General features: G+C 41.1%; 1 protein-coding gene across 3 annotated transcripts in view; it reads left to right on the top strand.

Annotated features, from left to right (window-relative positions):
- The first annotated feature begins 18,910 nt into the window (after positions 1–18,910).
- Positions 18,911–24,985, top strand: part of LOC116992585 (nuclear receptor-interacting protein 1-like) — a 73,911-nt gene continuing 67,836 nt past the window's right edge. For 2 of the 3 annotated variants that reach the window (XM_033052360.2, XM_033052358.2), the window contains exon 1: positions 18,911–19,077. The gene's annotated coding sequence lies outside the window, so the exon portion shown is untranslated. Of the gene's footprint in view, positions 19,078–19,284; positions 19,307–24,985 lie in introns of those variants that run through there. The other variant, XM_033052359.1, reaches the window with a different exon arrangement.

Below are 24,985 nucleotides of genomic sequence, written 5' to 3'. Positions count from 1 at the left end.
TACATATAAAAAACTCTGAGAATGTAAGAAGGACTTGAAAATGTGTCTGCTTTGTAAATTCTCATCCCATTTCAATGCTCATTTTTAAGTAACAGTGAAATTGTTTGGGCTTATTTGGTTTTGAAAGAAGTAAAGACAAGATAAAATAATTGCTTATCTTCAACTAGGTGTTAAGACGTACTTTTTTTTCTTTTTCCAGGAAAGATCCTTGAATTAAAAATAAGCCAGTTGATTTTCTATGGATTTCATCTGAGCCACAAGCTTTAGGTCAATGAGACTTTGATTTCTTTTTCAAAATACCAAATCGATTTATGCGAGGGACAGAGCTTAAGTTTTCATTTCAGTCTCAAGTTTTCTTTTTTTAGTGTGCTTTCTGAATGGACTTCTGTAGTCTGGAATATTGGTGATCCAGGGCTGGCTTACTTTGACTAGGACTAGTGGTCAGTCACTGCTTGTGCACGTAGTGAAATGAAACCATGAAAGAAAGATAAAAAGCTGGAACAACAGCTTATGAAATTGGCCACCCAGATTCCTTGTAATGTAATGGTGATGGCCAAAAGACTCTTGAATCTTAAAATGCTTCACATCTCTGTGCAATTCAACAGGTGCTTCTGGATATTAGACCCAGCTTCTTTAAAGTGGTGTTGATGTTTTCACAAAACCTAGCAGATATCGACCCCGAAACACTAACTGTATGGAAAAGGAATAAATGGATTTAGTTGCATTCCTTCCCTTTGAATGTTGTAAATGTAGCTTTCCCAAAAGGAGGATAAAACTGTTACAGTTTAAGCAGCTTGTCTCTAATTTTTGGATTTTATTTTTCTGCATTTATGCTCCCCCTTTTTCCCTTTCTTTGCCATTGACTTTTATGGCAAGGAGCTAATGTAAAGATTGTTTTGATAAACACGTCCTGTATATCTTAAGCATCAGCTCAGTGACTCTTCCTTTGAGCAGCAAATCCATTCCAATACTCAGGATTTTAGCCAGGGCCACAGGGCAAAACTCTTATGTTGCACAAAAAAGAAAAAAAAAAAAGCCAAGGGACTTTTAATGATCCAGCAGAGATGATAGGACCTTGGCATATGAAAAACCCTGATGTACTAAATCAAAGCAGGCTGTCTTGAGTGTAGTAATATTTCCATGCTAATAAATTAGTGTCATAAGTGATTTGTCAATAAGATGTAGAATATGCTGTGAAGGAAGTCAGACAATATTTTTCTTTCCCATAGAAAAATAGGGTGAGGTCATAGCAAAATCCTCAACATGATTTTTTTCTAAGAAATATGTGGGTGCTCTGACCCACTGCACAATATTTGTATATTTAAATTCTTATGTGCCTAAGACATCCTTAGATACCTAAGCAAAGTTGGTGAAGATGGACTGAGAGAATTGGAGCCTCTGGAGAAGAGTGGACTCTGGGGAGACCTTCCAGTGGCCTTTTAGCAGTAAAAGGTGGCTCATAAGGAAGATGGGGACAGACTTTTTAGCAGGGCTTGTTGTGATAGGACAAGATGTAATGGTTTTAAACTGAAAGAGGGAGATTGAAACTAGGGACAAGAGAGAAACTCTCTATGATGAGAGTGGTGAAATACTGTTACAGATTGCCCAGAGAGAGCAATCCCATCCCTGGGAGCTGATCAAGGCCAGGCTGGATGGAGCTCTGAGCAACCTGGTCTAGTTGAAGATGTCCCTGCTTGCTCCAGGGGGTTGGACTAGATGACCTCCATCCCAAACCATTTATTTATCTTTTAATCTGATTTGTCACACCAGGCCCTGTTGCACACAACCTTCCTTCACTGCTGCTTCATGGCATACACAATTAGAGGTAGAAGTCCAGTCTGATCATTTGGCACCCCTCTCTCCAGTGGTGCTACAAAAACCCTTAAGAAGGTCACAGAATTATCAAAACCCTAATGAGCCATACTCTGATATTTTTATTTTAATTCATTTCTGCTTTTAAGAGATTTGGAAGTTGCATCTTAGTACAAAATTTAGTATTAAGTGGATGTAATTCCTTTGGAACTTGCTTGATTTGGTTGCAACAGAGCTGTAAGCCTTCTATGAATCTACCAAAATAAGTGTGATACTGAGAAAAGACTTTCCATCTTTCTCAACATCCAGAGAGTTTTGGAGGGCAGAGTTTTGGAGGGTAGGGTTTATTTGCCACGTTTTTCAGGAAAAAATTGCTAATCTGTGAAAAGACCTTTTTCTGTAGTAGTAAATCAGGGTCTCTGCAGTTTGGACCCATTAGTCAGAGCACATCAGCCATGGCTCGGGAGCAGGTCTCCAAGGTGGAACCCCAGTGCATCCTCTCACACATCTCAGTGTATATTTTCAGAGCCACCTCTTCACTGTGCCCTGTGGTTGCAGTTTCTTCTCGTGGGTTTCTGATTTCAGGTTGTGATTCCTGGGCAGATGCTTATTCCTATCTCTAGCTGCTTGACCCTTGGTTTGACTTTGTGGTTCCTGGTTTTTGGCCATGAACGTTCGGCTCATTTCCCAGTTCTGGACACAGGCCCTAACCTTTGGGCTGGATAGCCCATGCTCCAGTGTGTAATCCTAGACAGTCACCAGGTCATCTGTAGTAGAGAGTACTCTAACTTACTCAATAACTAATGAAATCTAGCAGATACATTTGGGTGCTTTTTTTGGTTTTTTTTTTTTTGTTTTGTTTTGTTTTTTTTTTCATTTGTGACAACTGCAGCTATTTATTTGTAAACTGGTGTTCTATTAATATTTTGCTGGATTGCAAAATGAGAGCTTCTACAATAACAATTAGTTATTGTATTGTGCCTAATGGCCATCCTTTCTTTGGGAGAATATTGCCATGCCTGAGCCAGTGGAGCGGGTGAACAGAAATGTTAGCATGTATAAACATCTCAAATTGGTGGCCACAAGTTCAATAAATTACACTGGGAAAGGCAGTGGTGTCAGAACTTCCATTTCATCTCTATGCCACATGTTATAAGCATTACTGATATACAGTAAGTGTGGTCTGCTTTTTTTTATGGGAGTTCATAATGTCATCCTAGCACACATGACATAAGAGTGTAAACACACTCAAAATGCGGTCACTCAGACCCACAAGAGTGTCGTGACTGAAACTTGATGAAAATATGAGTTACAAAGTTCACAAAGTATGAAGATAAATTTCCAGAAAGAGGAAGAATTGAAACTTATAATGTGCGTTAATGTTTGGGTGGAAGTAGGGTCAGGTTGCTTTGGCAGGAGAATGGATGGATAAGGAGTACAAAGCTGAGTTGTAAAATGAACTGAAGTTGATACTTACCCAGTTACAACTCATATGATGTAGACAATAATGTGAATCTGACTGAAGAGAAAACTGCTTTTATATATATGTTTCACTGTTTATACAAAAAATAGTGTAGCATAGAAATTTATATATATGTGTGTGTGTGTGTGTTCAACAGAAAATAAAAGTCACAAGATCTGAGCAAATTTTATTGAATTTTGCCCATCAAAAATTCAGGGATAAAAAGTTCTATGTTGACGCAATATTTTTGCTTTGTAATATTTTGATGGAATTAGGTATCTAAAATCAAAGTAATCTATCTGTCCTCTTTCTATGTAAAAATATGTGATTGCTACCAGTCTAGGAAAAATGGGGTATTTTACTCTAGCTTAAAAGTAAGTTATATTATATTCTGCAATTCATGGCTGTTTCACAGAAATGTGAACCTTCCTTAATTTTAGAGTTTAAATCAAGACCCATCAATATGGGAACACTTAGATTGACTTTTCTATTACATTTAGATTAACTTTTGTATTAAATTATACAAACTTCCTTCCTAAACCCATCTCCTTCTGCCCTTTGTCAAGAACTGTCCTTTACTAGAGTAGTTTTTCTGTAGATTAATTTTTTTACCCTGAAGCAGGCTAGCTCAAATAAGGGATAGCAAGATGTTCATGGGATTTAGCTAACAGTGAATTGAGGTTCTTTTGCTTAGTTGGAGTGATGAGGATGGTGGAAGCAACAAGTTTAGTGCATTGCTTTGGTGTGTTTCTTCCAAACTGGCCTTGTGAATTAATATGATTTTAAGTACTTTTGTTAAACTATCAGCTCAGAGAATGAAATAAAACAAGTACCTCCTTCGATTTGTTGTTAAAATTTGTTAGTATAAAAACTAGAGCAGAATAGTAGGACATATTACGTGATCTTTTTACTTGGTTTAAATCTCTTTAATGAAACTGCCTGTGAGCTCATATGATATTCACCATGTATAATGATTTTCTTTTTCTTTCAAATGAATTAAAAATGGAAAGTACTTCCAGTACTTCCTGGTAAGTACCAAGAAGTCAGATCCCTCGGTACCACAGAGGTCCTTTCTTCATTTGAGGCAGGTAGTTTCCATTACTCATATTTGGTACCATTTCATTTGAAATCCCAACATTATTTAAAAAGCAAGATATTAATGAGAGATGTTACTGGAGTGCTGTCTTTTAATTTGATATTGTTCGACCAAGCTGTTTTAAAATTTCTAAGAATAAAGCTCCCATTAACTAATATTAGAGAAGATTTTTATAGGCAAGAACATCTAATTCTTGTCTGGTTTCCCTTGATAGCCAATTGTCTTTCTTAAATCTTCACCATTTACTTCTAGTCCAATATTTTGCTTTGCTTTAAATAATTTCTTTGATTCCTTGATATCCATGCATTGCGACTAGTTATGTATAGATATTTTTCATACTACCCCCATCCACTTAGCTGGTGAGTAGACAAATAATACATACTTAGGACTTTTAATTTTACCTCATAAATCAATCAGTGTAGCTCCAAAATCAGTTAAATTTTTTCTTAAACCATCATTCAGTACAAAGAGTCCATTATGCAGGTCTGTGAATAATACATTAATTGTGTGGTTAAAATTCATAAACAATGTTACACAATTAACTTCATAAAATTGCTCACTTTGAAAATTGTGTAGCTGCAATTTCTATAATAGCTGCTAAAAGACAACAGAATTAAGCCGGGCATTTTCACTTTGAATTGCCAATGGTAAAGCAGAGGCCTCTTAAATGTGCAATTATGACAGAGAGAAAATGTATTTCTTGTTACAGATTCACTCCTTTAAGTTCTTTCTCAAAGGTTTCCACCTTGTTTTGTATTGCTGTTCACTAATGGTGTAAAATATGATTACTTCAGGCAATGGCTTTATTAATATAAACAAATATTACTGAAGATGTTTTTAAACTGGATTTTTTTAAAAGTGTATTTTTCGTAGTTTTATTCTCTATCAGGTAGTTTAAAAAAGGATGGCATGAATAGCAGGATTTTCAAGAAAAGAGTACACAATCCAAAACCAAAAGGAAGCATATTTATATGTTTGTTTAACATGATAATTGTTTGTTCCAAGTTTGAAGACTAAACTGAGGTCCAGATTCCATAGGCTAGACAGCAGTGAAGGTTTTTCTGTTGTGTTAGAGCATTTAGAGAAAGAGTTGAAACAGGCATTTCACATCTGGGAAAGTGAGGTGGGAGAAGTGGTGAAGGAATCTGCCCAGTATTACAGAATTCAGGAGGAGAATCAGGAGTGTGAGCTCCTGCCTTCCCACTGAACTGCTCCACAAGGCTGCATTCATTCCATAATCTGTTTTTATGCTCTTATCCATTTAATCTTCCCCTCACACCAATTTTTCTAAGTGCGTCCCCACAGAGAGCTCCGGCGTAAGGGAAGTTTCTGCAGATGAAAGCTGAGGTTTTACAGTGCCAGTGTACAACCATTTCACGGGAGGCTCTCGGCGTTAAAGCGGCGCCAATCCCATTGGAAGTGCGGGGAAGGAAGGAGGGTTTGTGTCTCTTCTGGCCGCCCTGCCGTGGCTCGGGGCCGGCAGCAGCCGCTCCTTACATAATGTCACATATGTCACATATGTGCCGCCAGATTGCCCGGTCCTGCCGGGGCAGGGCGGGCTGTGCTGCGCTCACGGGAGGAGGAAAACCCCGCGGAGTCCCGCTCGGGATTTTCCCATCGGGCAGTGGGGGACGGGAGCCCCGGTCAGTGCGGGTACCAAGGCACGGGGGGGAGATGCTGGTGCCATCACCCACATCCCTTCTGGGGATGCACTGGGAGGGGAGATACTGGCACAATCACCCACATCCCACTGCTGGGGATGCACTGGGAGGGGAGACGCTGGCACAATCACCCACATCCCACTGCTGGGGATGCACTGGGAGGGGAGACGCTGGCACAATCACCCACATCCCACTGCTGGGGATGCACTGGAAGGGGAGATGCTGGCACAATCACCCACATCCCACTGCTGGGGGTGCACTGGGAGGGGAGATGCTGGTACCATCACCCATCCCTGCTGGGATGCACTGGGAGGGGAGATACTGGTACCATCATCAACATCCCTGCTGGGGACCCTCTGGAGCGGGAGATACTGGTACCATCATCAACATCCCTGCTGGGGATGCACTGGGAGGGGAGATGCTGGTACCATTATCAACCTCCCTTCTGGAGAGGCACTGGGAGGGGAGAGGCTGGCACAATCACCCATCCTTGCTGGGGAGGCACTGGGAGGGGAGAGGCTGGCACAATCACCCATCCCTGCTGGGGACCCTCTGGAGCGGGAGACACTGGTACCATCAGCCATCCCTGCTGGGGACCTGCTGGCTCTGCTCCCCTTTTCCACAGTGCTGCTCCTCACCTCCTCTCCCAGCCTCCCTCCCCTGCCCATTGCTCCCCATCATTCCCCTCTAGCCAGCCGAGTTATCACTGCCCTTCTGTCACCTGGGTATTCATACACAAGGGCTGTGCAGTCCAAAATTAGCATCTCACAGCCAATCTTGACCTCTGCTGCATAGAAATGAACTGGGGTAAGTTATCCCATGACCTATAGCTGTGGTATAGAAATGCACACTCAGGTGAAAGCCCAGTCATGAATGGAATTTCATGGAATGAAAGGATTTGGTACCCTACTACTCAAAGTAAAACACAGCCAGCAGCTCTTTAGCATGGGGCACCAGCTACTGAACACGTTATTTGTTTAAATTGCACTCTGTGTGGAACTCCAAATCTACAGTTCCAGATTTATAAAACTGCATTATAGGGAATATAGGCCTATTAATTTTACAGTCTAATTTCTGATTAGGTTTTATGGCACCTCTGATGAACTGCATAGATTTTACCCATTAAAAATGATGACAATCCAGTTCTGTCATTTTAAGTAGAATTAAAGCCAGTATTGCCAAGTATGATAATATCTCATGAAAAGAATGAACAAACTCTCTCTCTCTCTCACACACACACATATATATATAAATTAAAATAACCCAGCACCATGTTATTTCTCTATATGAAAAGGGCCCTTGCCAAGAGAGTGGGACTGTTACCTGTTAGTGCAGTCAAGAGCCTGTGGGTCTGACAGCTGACATCAACAGAAATTCTCCATTCAGGCTGAGCAGGTTGAGTAATGTTTCCTAGCACAGCTGTGTAATGTATCTGTTGGTAATTAAAAGAGTCTGCTAGAGCTGGTTAAGGAAAAGCGTAAAGTGAAGCATTTTCTATCAGAGAATGGTTTTGTAAAGAATTAAAATCTGTACAATGCGTATGCCTTGTATTAGAGGAAATGAATTGTTCTTTTAAAGAGGAAAAAGAAATCCAACAGTGAAACAGTCTGTTCTTGGCTTATTTTAGACTCAAACTTAAATAAACACCCCTGAAACCAAAATGGAAGTGTTGCAACATGAAAATAAAACTTCGCTTTTCTATAATGTCGATTTCAAATTTGGGGAAGGGACTTACTCTGATTTGACACATTGCCAGATTCTGAAACCAGACGTACAATGACATTCTCACTTGGGACATGACTTCCCATTTGCATTTGTAGATGCAAGGTAGGTTTTTTAGTCCCGATTTGCTACACTAATCCTGTTGACTTCACTTGAAAAGAATGGCACGTTTCCCACTAACTTTATTAGTGGCAGGATTGGGCCTTGATGCAATACCTCATGTCACAGCAGCAAAACTTGTTGCCAATAGTCTGTCTCAAGGGAGGAGATTTCCAGTAACTGCTCCCTGAGAACTATTCTAAAAATGCAGCTTTTTTCTGTCCAGCCATCGGGATAATGATATACTCCATCCCTGAAGAGAGGGGGGCATTGACAGAGCTGCATTGATGGCACCAGAGGTCCCTGCTGGCTTGTTCACTAAACAGAACTGGCAACTGACTCTGAAGATAAAAGTTCTTGACGTTTTTCCAAGCTGGTGGAATGGAGCTGAGTGACACTTAGAAATAAATAGAGGAGGGAATAGTATGATCTTGAATGACAGAGGAGCTTTCATGAAAGACTTTCATGGGGGCAAGCATGGGATGTACTGTTCCAGGCTTGAATCTAGGGGATTTGTTGCTGTTGGATAATGTGCGTGTTTGCTACCACTTGCATAAAATGTAGAGGGAAAATAAGGGGAAAAGTTCCAAATGAATCTTTTATTCCCACTTAAACAGTTAAACCCAAATACAGTATATATCTCTTCCTTCCCAATAATTGACTCTACAAATTGCCAATCTCTTTGGAAATCTCTTAGAAGAACATTCTCTCCCCCGACAAGGAAAAGTACTCCATGCAAAACATTTGTCACTTGTCTGTTATCATAATTCATGATCTTATCCTTCATTCTCTTGCTTGTTTAAGCACACAGAAATAGTACTTTTAACCTGAGACTTCAAAGGTAAAAATATTGTGAAGAGGTCTCCATTCTTTTTCTTCTCATCTCTGATCTCAGCCTTTGAACATCAAAGTGGCTCAAAGTTTGGGGTAAGTTCTTAAGGATCCAGTTACTAGAAAAAAAAATCAATTGATTTTCCATGTTCATATTCACGATAGACCAGAGCAAATATTAATATTCAAGAATAGTTTAATTTAATAATTTACAACAATTACAACAAGTTGCTGCTTAATCTTTTGCTCGGTACAATGAAGCTCACTTATTCCATTGTATTGATATGAAAAATCCTCAACTTCTGTCAGTCAGAAGTTACCAGAAAAAAAAATCATAACCTAGGAATTACAAAACAATTAAGAATGTAAAAAAATTTCCCAAACAAAGAATGCTGCCATTTTAATTACAGTATTACACTGTCATGTAAAAGGTTAACAAAATATGAGTCTTTTACCCTCAATCTATTACCCCTAAGCAATGCTCATTTTCACATTAATTTTTTAAGGCTGCCATCTAAATTAAATACTTTTCAGCTCTGCCAGTTTATACGTATTCTCATTACAGCAGACACTAGAGCCAAAATATTTTAATCTTCAGTGTAATCCCTGTAGGGCCATATTCTGAGCTGCAACTTTAGGGGTTCTACAACTGCTCTTTTCCTTTTAAATGGTGGCACTCCTTTGTGCAGAAATTCGAGCTCTTGTAAGTACTTCCTATGAACAAGTAAGTTCTGCAGTCTGTTGTGAAATTATCAGTGCTAGAGAGTTATAAATCCTCTCACTCCCCACCACTCATGAAGTTCTGTGCTCTCAGGAAAGGTTCTAATGACACTATTCTGGTAGGTTTAATTTCTGGTCATTTAAAAGCCAAGTCCTGGGAACAAAACCCTTACCATACTCTTTTTCACAGGAAATACCGGAATAAAAGTGAACAGCTTAGACATTAAACACTTACTAAGCATTTCATGGCAGCTGACAGACACAGCTGAAGCCAGAACCCCTCAGAAAACAATGCCATCACCAGGCAGAGCAGCCCAGCCTGCCCCTGTCAGTCCTAGTGCTCTGACCAGCCTGGCAGAAGGGTGATGACTCAGGAGAAGTCTTCCTTTAGAAGAAAATCAGACTTTGCAAAGGAACGGTGCCTACACAGTTTTATTTCAGTACATAGGGTACAACCACAGTGCTCAAGCACCAGGATTCAGGAACAGGAGATTATCAATCTGCCAGTTGGGACACACCAACACTTTTTGAAATAGATATAGGATACAAGTAGAAATCCACACCCAGTGCCCATGCAACAGATTTAAGATCATGAGTAGACAATATATGGGTGTTTACATCTCCTTTTTTTTGTTTTTTCTGTCTGAAGTCAGTGGTGAAGCTTCCCTTACCTTAACCTGGTAGAATCAGCCCCCTGACAAATATGTCTTGTGATAAGTCAAAGTTAATGAAAAAACTTGGTAGTACAAGAGCAGTAAGAGCTTAAAAAGATTTTGTGGTGTGCTAGTAGCCACCGTGAGAGAGCAGCAGGTATGAGACATGCATTAGTCTGTACAATACTTGCTCTGGAAGCAGCACTTGCTACACAAGATGAAATTTGATAATCGGCCTCCTCAGTGCATCAACAAGCTGGGCATTAAAATAATCTAACCTAGGGAACATAAAATCATGAGCGAGCAATAAGCAAAGCACATTTAGTTCAATTAATAATAAGAAGCCTTATCTTTTGACTGCAACACTGAAAAAGAGCTTGCAATCATAAAACATGTAGGGTTTTGAGCCAAAGAACCTACGTTGAATTTTAAAGCTGAGTTAGAAGTTCAAGTGGGTGTGGGTTGATGGCGAGAGCCAGCCATGAACAGCTCAGGGCTTTTCTTTGATTTTAACTGAGGAAAATTGAGGCTTGTAGAGGCTTTTATGCTTACCAGCTTGTCAATATGGTAATAGCATCGTTTGAAATTGCTGGTTTGGTTGACAATACCTGTGTCTTGTCAGCATAGAAATGAAATCCAGGATGATGCCAAGGTCCAACACTGCTCACAGGCAGACTCAGATTGCTGAGTAAGAACAGGGCCACAGTGGAACCCTACAGAGCACAAAAAAAAAAAAAAAAAAAAAAGGCTGTGGGAGAAGGATACAAATTACCCTTGAAAATATAATGCAGGTAAATGTTGGATAAATATGATTTAAGCCAATTTAGAACTGTGCCAAACAGGAAGATAAAGCTCCTCAGGCATTCAAGGAGAACATTAAGATCTAGCAAAATGAGAGTAGCTGGTGTATGAGAGCCTATCTTTAGGAGAAGGTTACATCTTTTTGCTATCCTGCAGAAAATTTTAAGTAGTGGAAACCTCACCCAAAATTTAAAATCTGTTTCCATACTCACTGAAGTCAAAAACAAATCTTTTATGTCTTTTGGTGATGCTGGTTTCTGGGGATGTAAAACAACACAGAAATTCTTGGAGGGATTTTATGCTTCTTGTTGTGTATCAACCTATAACAAACAGAATTATTGCATGGTGTGGCACTTCTTGCTTTCTTCTGGATTTGAGCAACTGAATAATGCTTATTGGTACACTTTTTTCATTTAAGCCCAGAAGGGATAATAAAAAGACAGTTAAACCTAATAATAAGATAACAGATTCTGCAAATAATGATTTTAAAAAATCCGTTTTCAACATTTAGGAAAAATTCAGTAGGTTGCTTTTTATTTTCTGGTTTATGGATTTTCTTTCTACCAGAAGCATTCTAGCAGGATCAGAAAATGTCAATGAAAATGTTCAGTGATATTTCAATTCTCAGAGAAGAGATGGAGAAAACAAAGAATGAAAACTCAGAAGAGAACAGCTGTGCAATCAGAGGAAAAGTATTCTCGTTGGAGTGTCTGGCCCATACAATTTATCCCAAAAATAATAAATTTTAAAAAATAGTGGGGATTTTGGATATCCAGGTGGGAGCTGGAAAAAAGCTGATGAGTCATAGAAAACAAAATTACATGTCCTCATGTCATGATTTACACTGTGTTTTGCTCATAAATCCAAGTACAGCTTATTACTGGAATTGCAGTACACCTCTGATACTGGGAAAGAGAATTTCAGTGGAGAATAGTGAGACTCAAGATAGTAAATTGTTTCTACCTTTTATTTTTCTTTATAGAAAGGGCATGAACAATATCTACTTACAATTGAAGTAATAACTCTGGAAAGCACATGAAAATACTTGTTTCAAAAATCCAAGGATTTACCTGATTTGTTGTGCCATTTATTAGCTTTCTTTAAGCATCCATATGAGCGACATTAACCAGACAGCATGAGTGGAAAATTACAAATAACTGGTTAATAAACGGGATTGGGAGAGGTGAAAAAATGTTTATGGATTTAATTATTTTTTGTTGTCTCAACCTGGCCAATTGAACTGCTTAATAATTATTTGTTAAGTAATAATTATTTAACAATTAGTTAAATAATTGTGACCAGTGATCACCTTTTTAAGAGTTTAAATCTGCTCTAGGCAAGCCACACAGACAATTATTTCTTTTTTTTCAAACACATTTTTTCAAGCAACTGTTTTTGTATGATTCTACTGGTAGACAATTGGCCAGGCCATTGAAATATTTAAGAGTTATTAGGGATGTAGGACATAACATATTTTAGGAGCTGCCTGTATGGAGCAATGTGAGTCCTTATATTAAGAAAGTTAACAATAGTATGATTTACCAAGAGTTTCAGTATGGTTTACATTAAAGAAGGGATTTTAGGGGATGGAATAATTTTGAAAGAAGTTTTCAGAAAAAACATGGATCCATTTACATTTTGTGTAAGATGACAGTATTCTGCTTGAACAAAATAACAAAACAAAGCAAAAAGTGGGCATACAGCTTAGACAAAATTCAACTCAAAATGTTGTTTCCAAACCAAATAAACATGAAACAAAATGCAATTATTTTCTCTACTCAGGCTTTTATTTTAGAGTAGCTGTTTTGGCCACTGTAATGCAGCAAAATGAATGTTGTTCAAATTAAGGATGTAACCCAGATATTCTCTTTGCTAAGTCATCAAAACTCAGAATGAATTTTCTTCTCCACAGAAAACGCTTCCACCTTTTTTTTTTTTTAATCATATATCAAACAAGAAAAAAGAGATGCAATTATTCCAAAATTAGAATTACATATATAGAAACAGAGCATAGTGTCTGCTGTTTATATATGGCAGTATCCTCACGTTTCCCCCTCCTTTTAAAGCAAGGGCAGTCTTGGCTAGGCAGCTCTCTAAAATATATGCAAAAAGTGGCAAAGGAAATTTCCCAGCTCTGCAAAGGGATGTAACTTATGTGAACAGAGCTGTTGCTTTGTGGTTTATGGTGACTTGAGTCGCTCCTATGCCTCTGACAGTTTTATGTCAGATGTAAACTGCTGGTGTGATGATCAACAGCATCAAAGCTGGAGTTGTTGTACACCTAACATTTAGCAGAGCTAATGTCTCCTAATAAAACCTAGATATTTGTATGCTAATAAAAATATGAAAAGATATATAGTTGGATCAGTTATAAAAGCACAGCTAATACGATTCTGATAAACTCTTTATGTAAAATACAATCAAGCAGAAACTTATCTAACTTTACATGGCCCAGTGATTTGAGTTCTTAAAGTTTTTCGATGCACAATTTGAATGGATTTTCTCATTAGGCATCTGTATGTAAACAGAAACACTAATTAATCACTTGTGACTAAATTTGTGATGTCAGGTAGGTAAGCAACAACTTTTTTCAGAATATTTCATCCTCAGAACTGGAGCCATGTTTTCAAAACGATCTCTTTCTAGGTGCCTAGACAAAGAAGCCAGATTTTCTTCACAATTTCTTGGTTGTACATAAGCTAATACGTGGGGAGGGAAATAGATTTAATAAAAATACATGAGATGCACAGTTTAGCTTAACACAGCAGTTTCCTGTACTCGAGTCAGAGCACTTAGTATCATTTGTACTAAAGAATATTATTGCAATTTTAATACGTAATTAAAGCGTTCGTATGTTTTAAAATATTTGTCCAGCACCTGTGTTATTTTGAAGGACAAACACAGGATACTTAAGCTTTGCTTTTTTAGGTGCTTCCTAATGGTCCTGTCCAGAGCTGTATTCATTTGCAGTGTGGTACTGGCTGCCAGATCGTGTGTGTATAATTCGTACGTACTGTTCATTTCATTTTAGAACATACTGTTTCAACAACATGCCTTGTGTCATCATGAGAACCATGACAAAGGGTTACCCAGAGCTCATGCTAGCCAGCCAGAAAAATGGGGCTGTGAAACAAAATTGTTACTGAGAGTAACTTCTGAAAGCAGGGTGTGAAAGAGGGCATGATTCTTCAGTCCTCTTTCAATCTGTTACTGCTGACATGGGGAAGTCCTTTGTCAGAGAAAAGAGGCAAATACAAATTCTGAAAGGAAAACGAGTGCTCTGAGCAGTTCATCTACATGCCTATAACCTTCTCAAGCGTTATTTTTGCAAGGCCATCAACCCACATGCAGGAGCAGTGCTTATGCAGTGTAATACCTGCCCTACTGGTACTTCTCATGCCAGTTTATGAACAGCGTGGTTATTTTCTGGATGTGCTTTCACACTACCAGGAACGTGACTCATCAGAACAATATATTCTTCATATTTGTGCAAGTGGGATGAAATTGCAGAAAATTCAAAAGTACAGGATGCTCTCTCCTGGATAAAAACCCTGGTATTTTACTCTGGTAAAATAAATAATGTGAGGTAGTCATATCAATTTAGCACCAGCCCCTTTGACTCTTCTATGAAAGGTGTTACAAAAAATGTTTATTTCCTGCCACTAAATGTAAGAACTGAAGTGTTAGTCCTTGTTTGGGGTCAAAAAACAGCACATGCCTACCCCCAAAACACACATGGCAAAGTAAGCCTCACCCTAGCTCCTGCCTCAGAGCATACACGGCGTGCTGGAGGCATGGCCAAAACTCACCAGATGCTGCAAGCATATGATTCCTCCATGAGAGTTTATATGGTACAGCTGTCTTTAAATGTTTCTGTAATTGAAAAGACTCCAGCATCTGGTCCTTTGCTTATTACTCTTAGAACAAATAGTCACGATCTGAAGTCTACTTTTAAATAATGCAGGGAAAAAAATTAATTTAAGTTGCTAAGGGTGCATTCCTCTCAGATGACCTGCTTGGAAGTACTTGTAAAAATGGAAGTAGGCTCTCTAATTTAAAAATAAAATTAAAAAAAAATAAAATAAAGGGAGTGGAAAACAGCTGCAGTAGGGAATGATATATATATGCATGCAAACACCTTTATAATTTTAAATGTAGTTAGATGAAAAAGCAGAGGTGTACAGTTTTATAACTTTCAGCTATGGAGTGTATTACTCTACCTTTTACATGTTATTGTGTAATTCAACTCCACCACCAACAGTTGCAGACTTGCTGCTGTCATGAGGAAAACAGGAGATGCCCTATGGTACCCCCTGCAGGAACCCTTCCCTGCACCAGTTCTTCCTCTGATGACACTTTTAGGGTTCCCACTGATTCCAGGTGCTCCCAGACAGTATTCCTGAAGAACAGCAGACTTTTGCACCTTACTACTGCAGGTTTATGAGCACTGCTACATGATGATCATTAATTTAAGCAAACCTCCTTTGAGGTCCTTTATTGAATAAACAGAATTAATAATAATTCCTTTTTTCCTTCTTATTTTATATTTATTTTCTGTTTAATTTTGGTGTGTGTGTGTGTGTGTGTATTCCTAAATTCTGGAATAACTAGGTGATTTAATGCTCTGTGAAGGCACCTTTGAAATGGTGGCTAATCTGACATATTACGTGAATTGAACTAGGCTGAGTCAAGGACGGAATTTCATTATTTGTCTATGTAAGGCTGACAAACTATTTTAGAGGAAGATTTGGTCTGGAAATGCATTTCTGTAAAGCTAGCTAGCTTCTCGACCACATCCTAAGCCTCTCATATCACGACTGGATGCCATAAAGCAAGGCTTTAATTATTGTGATTGAAAAAGGTAGTTTCAGAGTGGCTAGCTTTTTGAGAGGCTGAGATAACCTTAAAGAAAAATCAAAATAAAAGCAACTGTAGTTCTCCCAAGCTCTTCAAAGCACTTTATGTGATTTAAAAATAAGCTAGCATTAGCTTAAAAATGTTTGGAAATAACAAAATAGCATTTGCATTTACTTTTTGATAGTAATATGTGTCTTTTTACTATATGGCACAGACCAATGGGTTTTGCTTCAGCAAGTTAAAGACAAAGCTTGTTAATGAAGATGCAGCTTTGCTCATAATTTTTAAATGCAGTATTTTAATCATCAAAATGATCAAAGAAAAGTTGTAGGTACATCAATTATTTATTTAACCATTTTAAAATGGTCACACAGATTAATTTTGTTCTTCAAGAATGTCAGAATCATAGTTATATTTTGGTTTTGATAGTTTTCCTAGGTCAAAAATACACCTCTCTGTCTTGAAAAGGAGGGGGGGTGCATTATTATACATTTTTAGATGTATAAAAAAGAAGTGTTTCGATGATATTACCAAAGTGTGACACTAATAGCTGTCCACTAAGTGCTTGCAGTTCTGGGAGTGAGCTCTAATGTAAGCTCTATAAATACGTTTTTCCCTTCCAAGACTGATGTTAAGGTAGTTTATGCTTCCCTGTCACAACTGGCCTTCCATTTAACAGCATCTTATAGTGATGAATTCCCTTTGAAAAAAAACACTGAACAAGTGTCCTGTTTTGTGATGTCTGTAAGAAAGTGAAGGTACAGACACCCCCCAGAGATGGTAGATAGGTACAACCATGGATACTCAACTTTTATGTTTGGGGAGTGAGTGTGTGTTTATGTTTGCTTGAAGATTGCACAGGAAGGACCAACAAATAAACATCAGCACTTTCATACTTCTTGGGGGGTGGATTTCACTGTGTGATGGAATGTTTCCTTTACTTGTACAGGGTATTTATTTGGTATGTTGTTTGAATTCTCATAGTTAAGTAAACATGGACTAGTGGCACAACTCATTGTGATACAACTATTAAGTGGTGGAAATAACCTACTACATCTATATGTTTTGTTATTTAGTACAGTCTCAGTTGATTGTATCTTCCTGAAACTTGTGTCCTCAAGCAACCATGGGTTACCTGACAGCAATCATTTGAACAAATACTCCACACACACCTTTTTTTTCTGTTGCTTGTCCAAGATTCCTCATTTTGTAGGTCTCTCATCTACGCAATACGTTCCCTAAGGTTAAGAATGAAAGACGTCTCTACTACAGACACTTTTGATTGAAATAGCAGATAAATTGCTGCAGTAATGAGAAAATTTCCTTTTCCCTAGATAACTCAGCTGCTTAGCATTGAAAAAAATTTGAGATGAAGATTCTTTGTGAAATAAAAAAAATTAAGGATAATTTCTTTACGATCAAAATTTGCTAATGAGCCTATAATGGAAATGAAGAGCAAACCCATTCTTTTAATGGAAGTAAGATCAGGCTATTTAATGAGATATGCACTCAAAAAAATAGACTTGCATAAACACTGTGACATGCAGCGGCTTTAGAAAATGCTGCTGCATGTCTGGAAGAAAGTGGTTAAAAACACATGATGAAGTTAACCTAAATCTTTCATTGGCTTAAAAAAATAGGTCAAGTAATACATTACTAGCTCCACTCTAAGCCTGTACACAACCCGTACATTCCAAAGTGAAAGAGGTTTTGCTTAACATTCCTACATCTACTTTCATTCATGGTATCTCTCAGTTAAAATATTTAGCTTTTCATAAATGTGACTCCTTTTTGCTTTCTTTAAGGTGGAAATTCCTGTGCTCTTGAACCATATTAGTCTCTCACTAAAAAGATCATTTGAATAGATCATTTATTTTACCTGAATTGTAAAACTAAAACGTTGGCATGTGTTAATGCAGTAATTACCATGCAGTTTATATGTGACTTGCAAGCAAATTTGCTCCTCTTTCGTCAGTCTTTGACTCGCAGAAATAAAGTATTATGAAGTATTCTGCAAAGTGTTTGGCAGACAGCGTGCGACACGTCGAGACGTTTGTTAAACACGGGCACACTGCAGGTGTGATGAAGGTCGCATGCACTTTGTAGCTTCGTCTATGCAGCCAAGTTCAGCCTGTATCTCTGTGTACTCTCTTCTTTGGTGGCAGCAAAGTCTAAAGAACAACTTGACATTTAGTGCAATTTCTGACAGCAGAGGTTTGGGGGACGTCGCCTACCAAAATGGAGGGCTGACTCTCCTTGGGAAGCACTGCCCAACTCCGGGTTGGTTTTGGTTTTTATTTTTTCCCCCAAAACTATATTTATTTGCCACGTGGGCAGACAGCTGGGCTTCCATGAGCCGGTCTGCCCCCGGTCTTCCCCTTGCTTGTCTTCCTTCCCCTGCAGCACAGGGACCGCGCAGAGCCGGCAGGGATGCTCCTGGTTCCCAGGGGCTGGGAAAGCTGGGACAGGGATAAGGAGAAGTACCGGGATCCGGCAGGGATGCTCCCCGCTCCCGGGGGCAGGGAAAGCAGGGGCTGGGATAAGGAGAGGTACCGGGAGCCGGCAGGGATGCTCCACGCTCCCGGGGGCAGGAAAAGCTGGGGCTGGGATAAGGAGAGATGTCGGGAGCCGGCAGGGATGCGACCGGGGCGGGCGGGGGCAGCGCCAGCCGGGAGCGGCTGCAGGTGCGCTACCGAGAGCATCCCGGCTTTTCCATAATAATAATAATAATAATAATAATAATAATAATAATAATAATAATAATAATAATAATAATAATAATAATAATAATAGCACGTGTTTTTTCGGAGGAAACGCTGAAAATATAAGCTCTAAACCGACAGATACTAGTAATACTAAAAGCGCCCTCCCCCCTTATTATTCCAAAGCAGCCGAAGGGGGAAAGGAAAAAGAAAAAAAAAAAAAAAGAAAAAAAAGAAAAAAAGACCAAAATAAAAGTGTTATTTTTAAGCCACTGCTGTTTTCATTAGATACGGGTCCTCCAGTGCTGTGGCTCCTAAGTTTGTTTCCCGGGGCTGCGCTTCGGTCAGATTAATCGGAGCGGGCAGGAGGGGATGGGATCCGCGTACGTGCCCTGCCCTGCGCCGGGCGGGGCGGGGGGCGCATCCCCGAACGCCCGCATCCCGCCCTGCCTCCTGCCGGGAGGTACCAAAGGGTTAAGAAACTTGGCTGGAGAGATGAATGGCGCGGCGCGGGGAGGGGCCGGGCTGCGCCGCGGCGGGCGAGGTGGAAGGCGGAGAGGGAGGATCGCGGCTGCGGGTTAGGCTTTGAAAGTCAGCCTCGCAGGCATTGCAGCAGAGCCCCGAGCCGCGGAGAGCAGCGCAGCGGAGCTCGGCTCGCCCTGTATGTGCGCGGGGATGCGCGGGGCGGGGGGACGCGCGGGCTCGGGGGTGGCGGGAGGCGGCGCGTCCTGCCCTGTCCAGCCCCGTCCTGTCCTCCGGCCGCGGGGACCCCTCCGCCCGCTCGGCTCCGCTCCCCCGGAGCTCAGCGCCGGGACCGGCCGCGGCGGCGGGGCGGAGCGGCTGCGGGGGGCTCGGGCAGCCCGCCCGGGAGGAGCCGCGGCGGCTGCGGGGTGAGTGCGGCGCTGTTCCGCCGGGGAAATGGCCGAGCGGGGCGGGCCGGGGCCGCGCCGTGCCGGGCGGCGGCACCGGGGAACAATGCCGGGGTGAGCCCGGCGCGGCGCCCGCCCCGAGGCACCCCCGGGCCGGCCGGAAAGTTTGCCCGGCCGCGGTGGGTTTGGGGGAGCCGCCGGAACGCAAAAGTTACTAGTCCGTCCCCGCGGGAGCCGCGAGTGTTTCACCGAGCGCCGGCCGCACGCTCGGCCCCCCCCACCCCGCTCCTGTGGCAGGGACTCCGCGCTGCCCCTCCCGGAGCGGGGCCGCTCGCTCGGAGCGCTGCGGCTGCGGCGGCGCGGGGCTCGGCCTCGCCGTGCCGGGGCTGCGGGCAAGGCCACGCCGCCCCCGCCGCCCGCCCGGCCCTGGCGCTGCCGCCCGGCCCTGGCGCTGCCCGCCCGCCGCCACCTGCGGGCCCGCAGCCAGCCCGGGGCCGCCGCCGCTCGGCCGCGGCTCAGCCTCGGCTCCCTGCGCCCCCCAAAGATGCCTTCTCATCGCTTCGGGCTCCTTAGGGACGTCGCTGTTTCCCTTCTAGACTAAAGGTTACTTTTCCAGACGTGCTGCTTTTTTTTTTTTTTTTTTTTTTTTTTTTTGTGTGTGTGTGTGTGCGCGTCCCCGAAGCCCTCTAAAGGTGAATTTTAAAATTTCTTCTCTCCCCTCCGTTTCTCCCTACGGAACACGCTGTTTGAGGCTCTTCTTTCCAAGTGTCAGGGGGTGATTAAGTTGGTAGTGAAACCTAAGGCAAAACAGCGAGCAGCCAGCCTTGTGTCTGTGCTGCACCTTTCTTGTCTTGTGCATCCTGGTGATTTCCTTTTAATTTCAAGAAGGATTCAGCTAAAATGTTTGACACGTGTTGAAGGTGTTGGAAAAAAAAACAGTGGGATTTCTGGCTTTGGGGTTGTGTTGTTGTTAAGAAGGCTGAAGTGGAAGTTGTCCTCTTTTGCCTCATCTCTCTGGAATCTGGAGACTATATTATTCCTTGTTTTATTTTGAGGGGACCTGCTGCAGTGTCAGACAGCTCACAGGCTGATTAGAATTTAACTGAGTCATGGCACTATAAATGTTCAGAGATACCGTAAAGCTTTATTTAACAAAGAGTGCGAATCCAATCTGCGAAGACCTATAGGGAGGAGGCAGTCACTTGTGGAAAGGGGGTGGCGTGTTCCTGAGCGAGTAGGAAACATTTTCTTTAATTCACAAATGCGATTTACTGCTTCTAGGGCTGACTGAACGCATGAGAGAGTGACACATTAAGATGCCAGATGACAAAAGCTCTCTGAGCTGAGGATATCTTGTGGTTGGGATCAGATTTAATGGCATCTGAGTAATCCTACTCTCTGGGCATCAGTAGCTAACATCTTGGAAGGCAAAACTCATAGAGAGCAGTGTTCAGGCAGCTTTTGGGGTTTTTGCCGCTTGAAACTTGTGGTCGAGAAGTTTGACTTGTTGTTCTGTCAGTGGTCTCCTGAGATGGAGTTGACATGGACTGCAAAGCAAGTTAGTCATGAGTGAAATGCGTGTGTGAAGGTGTTTGTGTTCTGTGAGCGCCACGGGAGAGGTGAGGAGTGGTGTCTGTGTGTTTTGGGCAGGGGGAAATCTGACCTATAATCTGTAAGACCAACCTGTGCTTCTGGGTTATCTAATGAGCAAGAGCTATCTATCAATGGCTTTCAGGGGTTTGTAGGCCAGGCATGCACAGAATACAACATGCAGTCAAATGCCAAACCATGCTGGATTGAGGTTTTTGGCTTTTTTTCCCTTTTAGTCTTTTGGCAGAAAATTGCAGGTGAAAACATGCTTTTCTGCTCTGCTTCCTGTACTTGTTTCTTTTCCTAAAGCGAAAGATGTGCTAACCAAAATTTATTATAGTCATAAAAACTATGTTGATAAGTAGAAGTAAAAATGTTTTTGTACTGTAAACTTAAAAGGGTAATCTAATCACTGGCTGTATCACCTGCACTGTTTAATAGTTGTGTTTGGGGTAAATTTGTTCTGTAAAAGACATCAAGAAAAATTTTTTTAAGTAATTCAGTAAACGTTGTAGAACTCAGATGTGAATTAACTTTATGGTGCTCGTATTTGCCTGTAGTTTTGCTTATTGCTGGGTTTGCTTAAAAGAATTGATGAAGTCTTGCTTGCTTAAAGCTTACTTTCTATCTTCAGAGCTAACTCTATTTTTCAGGCTTTGAACATTGGCTAAAAGTTTATGTGATGCTAGCTTTATTATTATTAGCATTGAGAGCATTGTTAATTTTACCAGTGACATGACTATAATAAAAGATAAACCCTGTTTTGCCTTGTGCAGAGCACATGTATAAACTTGTCCAAGGCAAAGCCAGGGAGTTGCATTTCCCCCAGTCAGCTGTCCTGCTCTAGGGCTGTGCTTGACACCTCCGTGCAGAGCTATCAGAGAACACGTGAAGATGAGAAGATTTTTGAGAATTATCATTTTAGAACAGCTCTTCAGAGCTTGCCTGTTATCTCAGATCCCAAATGTTTGTGTCTTGTGTTTCTTTTGTACAGGGAGTGGAGGGGATCCAGAAGGAGAGCCTGGGGGGAGTGTGGGGTTCCCAGCTGGGTGCCTGGTTTGGGGGCACAGTCCCCTTTTCCAGGGAGGGGCTTTTTGGGGCACAATCCCCTTTTCCAGGGAGGGGCTTTTAGGGGCACAATCCTCTTTTCCAGGGAGGGGCTTTGGTGGCCACCATGCGTGGGTCTGGCAGGGCAGGGCTCGTCTCCCACCTGCTGAGTGATGGGCTGGGTCATGAGCAGCAGGCAGGGTTAATAGGATAGCTATCCTATGGATTAAAAAGGATAAATACCCTTTTGGGACAAGAGGTGCAAATTTTGAAGTATAAATCATTGCTGCTCAGGAGGGCAGGCAATGTCAAACAAGCAGAAAGGTGCGTAGGTAGGGAACGAAGCCTGAACAAGAGAAGGTGTGACAGAATATGCATAAATGTACAAAAAAGATAGGAAGCATAAATTTGACAGTCTGTCTAAACAGTCTTGAGCTAAAGACAAAAAGGTTAATGGTAACAGCGTTTGTGGTTTGCTCTTTCTTCCTGCCAACAGGCCAAAATGATAAGAACAGTAACTCTGAGCTGTGCTGGCCTGCCTGCAACAAAGAGGGGGAGAGCTGGGGGAAAGTGTTCAAACAGGGTTGTGGCATTGCTTTTGGACATTTTGGTGTTAGGGGTTCACCAGTTGCATTGTAAAACACCGAATTAGAAAACAGCATTACAAGGGTTGGCAGCCAGTACCTCTGGGTGAACATCTGGGATCATGTGTAAGCTCATGTGTTTCCCAGTGGGAAGGTTTTCCTTGGGAAAAGTGGGCAGAGGGACTCTTTTGGTAAAGATGAATGCCTGCTCTTTAGGGTTTCTGGATTATTTATTTCAAATACTTGGAAATGCTAGCAGACCTATTTAGCACTTGAAAGAATTAATTTGGTAATTTATTTGGCTGTCTGTTGCAGGTCACTTGGCTTGATGGTTGAAGAAGGAGAATAGAAACTAAAACTCATGTAAATAAATATTCATGTGTAGAAAGGGGAAGAAGCAGTTTCTAGACATCTTAGCTTGGGTCAAACCCCTCCTGGCATAGTCTTCTCATACTTAAGTTGTTATTGGAGCTCATTGCTCTTGTTTAATTGCCTGTCTTGAGTGAAATTTTGTTTTCATACCACTTGTTTTTTAAATACCATTGCCTTCAGCAGAGGAAAACTAATTCTGCTTGTAGACAAAATCAGATTAAAAGCAGAAGCTATAGATCTTCTGGTTTAGTCACTGGGTTCTAAGATGGTCAGTTTAATGTAGGGAAGAAAGTTGGTGTTGGGAAACACTTCTGGGGGGATGATCTTCCTCCTCTCAAGGAAGGAAGTTGTGAGGGAGTCCTCGTGAAGAGATCAGCTGCTAGATGTCAAGTGTGTTCCAGTCTAGGATGAAACTATTCTTTGAAAACAAATAAGGGAGTATTTAATTTGCCCCCCAAAAAATAGTCCATGAAGTTCTGTGTTGAAATGTATCCAAGCTGTAAGTCTTGCTCACAGGTGAGCAGTATTTTTGTTCTTATTGGTTGATATTGTTCTGATTTTTTTTTTTTCCCCCATAGCAAACTAAGATTCAGAGCTACTTGCTTCTTCTCTGTGTCCCATCCCACTGTGAAAAGGGAGAGGAGAAATGAACTGAAAAGGCCTTTTCAGTGATGTCAAAAGCAGGGCTTGCCTCAGATGTAGAAAGAAATGATGGTTCTTGGCCCAGGAGGTGCCCTTGCCCTTGTTGGTGGTCTTTGTTTTATCACCTATCCTGAATTTGGTAGTCCATATAAAGCAACACCAATCAACATTCCAAAAACGATAAGGTGTGTAAAGCAAGTGGTTCAGATGCAAAGTGTTTGGCAATAAAATACTCTTCTAGAAAAGTTTTTTTTTTTTCTCTTTAATTTTTAAAACATAGGAGTATGGATTTTTTCCCAGAAATAACAAATTCTGTTGTTGTCTTTTCACTGAAATCTCACAAACCTTTTGTAGTCACTTGGAACAGTACAAAAAAGACTGTCAAATGCTGACCAAGAGGAAAACCCATCTATACGTTCAACCTTGATGACAATACTGGATGGAGTGGGAGTTTTTTTGCCTTGTTTTTGTTTTTCCCTACTACGTAGCAATCAGTCTTCTTTTGGAAGTAGGAATGATTAAATTCACCCACTTGTCAATGATGAAAAACATTTTGTCTACATCTATAGTATAGAGCAGTAATACTGGAATTAAATTTTTTTTTTCAAATTCAAGTGGCTTGGAAGGATGAAAATGTATTTTAGTAGCACTGCTTTCTTCTGCTTTTTGGGACCTCTTGTCCTGTTTGTCATTGTCCACAAAAGATTCCACATCCATCTTATTTACCCTTTCAGTAAAATGGAGTGTAGAAGGCTTTGAACTATGTTTTTTAGCACCTTTGTCACTGTACCTATCACTTCTCTGTTAATTTTTACTGTGATATCCCCCCTAACTGGACATGAATTTTGAGGATTGTGCCCCTTCTGTGGTGCAGCTTACCTTTGCATTTTGTGATGTATATGGAGGAAGGTTTTAAAATGGATCTGCATGTAGTATTCCAGGGTATTTCCTTATTTTTCAGCTTAATTGGCCCTATTGTTGGGCATCCTTTGTTGGGTCTTGGTGCTGGCAGTAGTCCAGCATGCTACTGTTATTTCATGTACCTGAAAGCTTTGAATTGGTGTTTTTTGGGATGGTCACCCATTAATCAACACCTGTATCTTTTTTCCCAGTTAGCAAGCACATTGCAGTGGTCAGAGTTAGATGTTTTGTCTCATCTGGCTTGGACCCAAGTGGTTTTGTGGAGGGAGAAATGTGCCCCCAGCACACACACTTCCCACTCTTCCCCTTTATCCTCTACCCACCCATACCCACCTCTGGGGTCCTTGGTGCTAGAGGACTTGTGTGTTTAAAAAGCTTTTGTATGCATTTTTTGTGGGAGCAGAGGCTAAAGTGTTGAAATAAGGAGAGGAACTCACCCCTTGGCAAGCAGAAGGAGGGAGGGGAAAGTTCAGCTAAGTGGTGGAGAAAGTATATTATTTTTCATTTTTTTAGTGTAATTTATTGTATTTAAAGTTGACTCTAT

The sequence above is a fragment of the Catharus ustulatus genome, chromosome 2 (genome assembly GCF_009819885.2).
Source record: "Catharus ustulatus isolate bCatUst1 chromosome 2, bCatUst1.pri.v2, whole genome shotgun sequence".
Lineage (NCBI taxonomy): Eukaryota > Metazoa > Chordata > Aves > Passeriformes > Turdidae > Catharus > Catharus ustulatus.
This window is presented reverse-complemented; position numbering and strand designations above follow the sequence as displayed.